This window comes from Fukomys damarensis, unplaced genomic scaffold, assembly GCF_012274545.1.
Source record: "Fukomys damarensis isolate Sample0158 unplaced genomic scaffold, DMR_v1.0_HiC HiC_scaffold_24, whole genome shotgun sequence".
Taxonomy (NCBI): Eukaryota; Metazoa; Chordata; class Mammalia; order Rodentia; family Bathyergidae; genus Fukomys; species Fukomys damarensis.
The window spans coordinates 62,637,641-62,642,447 of NW_022900936.1; the positions used below are offsets into that span (position 1 = coordinate 62,637,641).

Below are 4,807 nucleotides of genomic sequence, written 5' to 3' on the forward strand. Positions count from 1 at the left end.
TGCTCTGCAACTGAGTGAGGACAAAGGATGAAAACAAAATCAGAGCATGAAAGAGCTGATCGTTCCCAAGAACTTGGCCACTACAACAATTTTACCTACAATGACGCCATCCAATGTCCTAAAAACAAACAATTGACAAACAAATCGGAAAACACAATGTGCCCAAACATTCAGCCTTCCCAAATTAAGCATTAGACTGTAAGTTTATAAAGGGAAGCATGTGAGAGCCCAGTGAAGTGGATACTTTTATATAATACCAGTAGGATTGTAAATTTCAACAAACTTTCTGGAAAGCAATTTAGTAATAAGTACTAATGGCCATGAAAATAGTCAAGCCCCTTGACCCAGTAATTCCACTTATGTGAAATTTGTCCAAGAAAAATGTTTCTGAAACAAAACTGGAAAAAGGCACATCTGTACATGAATGGTTGAATAAATCATATACCTTCTACTGAAAAGACCATTAAAGAGATCCTAGATCAGCATCGAGCCAATAGGGACACAGTGCTGATTGATTGTATAGAAATATACAAGTGTTTATGAAATAAATTTAACTTTTAAAAAAGATGCTTGTTGAAACTGACAAGCATGTATAAAGAATATGTCAGTAGCCCAGATTTTCAATAGTTTGAAACTATAGAAATATAGTAAAACTATAAAAATAAATGGACCAACCTATCTCTCCAGATGTCATTTTTTTTGTTTTTTTTTTTTTTGGTACCAGGAATCAAACTCATGACAGTGCTTGTGAGGCAGGCACATGCCACTGAGCTAAATCCCCAGCCCTCTCTCCAGATCTCAGTAAGCTGAAAGTCCCCTTAATCTGTAAGGTCTAAAACTGTATTGCCATGTACTTCTCATTCAAGCCAGTATCATGATAAAAAGGAGGAGGTTAGATGTCACAGAAAGAAAGGAAGGAAGAGTGCACAGGGCTTAGGTACAGCTCTGGAAGATGGTTAATGCAAAAACTTTGCAATTCAGGTGGACAGGACAAAGAAATAGTTGAGGGTATCTTCTCTGGAACCGAGTGGAATCTACTGTTGGACAATTCTAGTTTGTAAGCTGAGACCCCAGTGTAGACATGAACAACTCTAGGCAACGTCATCAGGGTTACAAAGTAAATGTTAATAGCATCCTCCCTTGAAGACCTCCGAACCAGCTCTAGAAATGAGACATCCAAGCTTGATTCTATGGCAAAGCTCCTTGCCTAAGCTCTAAAAGCCTGATTTGTACACAGATCTGCATGCCTTTAATTCTGGAGTTTCAGTACATCATGTCATTTCCGTTTGAATTGATTTCCTCATCGATAAAATGAGAATAATGAGCTCTAACCCAGCTACTCCATAATGCTACTAATAAGAATTGAAGGAACTAGTGCACTGGTTCATGATCATCCTGTGTTAGCTGTGATGTGCCTTATACAGATAAGGAGGAGCTACTTGAAAAGTCATCCATCAAGAAAAGAGAACACAAAAGTTGCTACTCTGTGGTTCATTCTTGGAAACCTTTGCAATAAAAAAAAATCACAGGAATTTGCACCCTTTGAACAAAAACTGCAAGCCTCTTCCTGTACATCTTTATTGCACTATAAGGTTTGCAACGAAGATTTTAGGAAATGATAGAATTTATACACAATATATAAGTCATTGTGTTGCTGACAATAGTTTCAAAAGGGAAAAGTCCCATTTACTTCTTGCCTTAAGTCCAGAAAAACTCAGTGCCACCTCAGACCTATTCTTTCTGCCAATGACATTAGGGCCCAGTAGCTCACAGTTAATGGATATGAGCAAGTTCAATCATGCATTCCCGGAGGAGCTACCACAAAGAGAAATATATGCTACGGCTGAGATACAGGACTTAACATGGAGCCAGTGACCTCCACTTAAAGCAGGCACTTTTCAAGTTGCTCCCCCTGGAAAGGTGTTCTTTTCCTCCAAAAATCAAGGCTATCTATAAAACTCACTCTCCTACCACCTGCAGAGACAGCCGAGAGACAAAGGACATATTAAGCAGCACAATCCCAGGCTAATAAGAAGTGTACCTTTGTGGAAAACACACTGCCAAAGAAATCTTATTTGAGCACCAATGTAATACTGGGGCAAAAGGGCAAGACAACAGACAATGCCCCTGCCCTGTACAGTTTGCTCCCCAGAGTCTAACATCCTGCCATCTACATAGTAGCAAATTAAGAATATAGTTAATGAAGTATTGCACTTAAAAATCTAAATTTTAAGCAGTCATGAGAGACTGAAAATTCTTTACTGTAAGAGTAAAATTATCAAAACAGAGAATTATCTATTGTGACATAGGGTAAAGTGGAATAAAAGCAAATGAATGGCTTCAGGATACTTTCGTGGCAGCATACCCCGCCTTCCTCTGATAATGAATGGAAACCCCTTTCTTCTGAGCATGCATTTCCTCAACCCCAGCCCGGGCATTGTTGGTGAAGCTGACTCAAATCCCACATAGCAGGCAAGAACACAGGACCTGGAGGGAGCTAGTAGATGCTGGCTACTGCAGTTGTTTCAGGGATGTTCTCTGGGCCCACGTCAGATTCATCAAGACCAGGAAGATTCAGTTAATTTTAAGACATTTATTTATTCCACAACTGTTTCTTGTTTCATTCCCTCTGGAAATGACTAAGAAAGTGGCTATGATAAACTGGAGAACAGGAGAAGTTTTTATAATGCGAGGCTTGACAAGAGGAAGAAAAGCAGAGCAAGAACACCCCATTCCCAGGGAACCATGTGAGCTTTGCATCCGGCCACACTGACAGCCAGTTCCTTGTCAGTGTTTAATTAAACAAAGCAGACGCATTTGAATTAGGCCTTCTGTCATTCTTAATAGAAACATCCTAATGGAAACTGAGAGGACTCAGAACCAGATCACAAGTAGGAAAAGAAGGTGTGGAGAAGGCCTAAAGCTGGCTATTTCTCTTTACTCCTGGTCAAGCACCTCTTCAGCTCTCTAAAGAAGAGAAATCAGACTTGCTACTAGAATAACCACCTAGGTTATTGGATATATTCATGATTAAATTAATTTCTTGGAAACTTTGAATCAATGCTAGTATAAATTTACTCTCCCTAACCAATACCTCCTATTGCATTATAACAGTGATCGTGGACCTTTTAGAGACCAAGGGCCCAAACTACAACCCCAAACCCCAAACATTTATTGTAAAGGGCCAACACTACAAGACTGAATACTGAGGTTTTAGTTTAGAAAAAAATAGCTCATACACTTGGCACACATGTCGACAAAGAGCGGTCTGTGTGCACACTGTGGCACGCGTGCCATAGGTTCACCCACCACATTATAACAGTGTAAAACAATCCTCTTTGGCTCTGATTTAACTAAAGTAGGCAGGCCCCACGGTTGAGTACCATTAAAATTCTGATGTTCATAGGCTGGCAGACCCTCCAAACTGATCTTTATGAAATATGACATCTATTTATATGCACTGTAGAAGAAATTAGCAGAAAATTCACTGATTAGTGTTTTGACTATGAATTTAAAAAATGTTTAAACTGATGCATTATAGCTTTGTGCAGTCACAGTATCATAGCCAATAAGGTTTATCTGAGGTGAGATTATTGCTAATTGAAAACTTAAACTGATCCATTTAATTATTAATATCTCAGTCTCACTTAAATATTTCATATATAGCTGAGATGTAAAATAAAGCAAGATTGCAAAAAGCCCCTGTTCTTAATTTGTATCTAAAGTCCTCTGCTTTCCATAACAACTTTCTAGAACAATCTTTCCTTTCCCTTCTCTATCTATTGAAAAACCTACATTCCTTATGATCTTTGAAAAAAATGCTTGGCTATTAAAAGTCCTTTGTGAAATTTCATATGACTGTCTAAAATCTGGTCCATGCCTTCAAGATATGTACAGACTAGTTGTAAAGCAAAGATTCCTGAAAAACCAATATAGAAAATTGGTTCTAAAATGGAGATCAGAGACTATAAATTCTACCAGAGGCCAAAAGAGAAAACATTATTGATACTAGACATTTAGAGAAGTTTTACAAAGGATACAGGAATTTATGTTGGCCTTAAAGTATAAGGTTACAATTAATGGAGACAAGAGAATTTCAGAAGGAAAGAAATGGATGAACAGTTAAGAGAAAGGAGGGAAGAGGAAGGGCTTACAATAAGGACAAAGGAGAAAAGAGAATTTGTGAAGGGAGTTGGAAGTATGTTACATGGTTAATTACCACAAAGTGGAAATTTGGAGAATGGTTCCTGTGAAACCTCCAGAAGATATAAAAACAATGTCAATAAGTAAAAAGTATTAGTTGTTAGAGTGAATTTTATTGAGAATATTTGAATTAATCTTCAGAGGAAGGAAAAGTCTTTTTTTTTTTTTTTTGTACCGGGGATTGAACTCGGGTCCTTGCTCTTGCAAGGCAGGCCAGCGAACCACTGAGCTAAATCCCCGGCAAGGAAAAGTTTTAAGTCGACTATTTCAACCTTTATATCTGGGCAGCTGAGTAAGAATGAACACATTTTGCTGGACTACCTGAAAGCATGAAAGAAGCATGGAAAAAAATAATAGTCATAAGTTAAAATTGAGTGTACTGTTGCAAGGTACACTGCTAATCATATTGTATATGAGTAACATTTCATTGAGCAACCCTTCAAGGTAAGCACTACGATATTTCCCACCTTAGACCTGTGGACATTGAGACACAAGGATATTAAGACCCATGGTCTATGTCTATTAACTGTTAGAACTGATATATTACCTATGGAAAGAGAGAGACAGAGAGAGAGACACAGAGAGAGAGAGAGAGAGAGAGAGA

The 4,807-nt window shown here is 38.2% G+C and overlaps 1 pseudogene; it reads left to right on the forward strand.

The window, feature by feature from the left end:
• Positions 1–3,539: 3,539 nt before the first annotated feature.
• On the forward strand, positions 3,540–3,671 carry LOC117283314 (annotated as a pseudogene).
• The last annotated feature ends 1,136 nt before the right edge of the window (positions 3,672–4,807 follow it).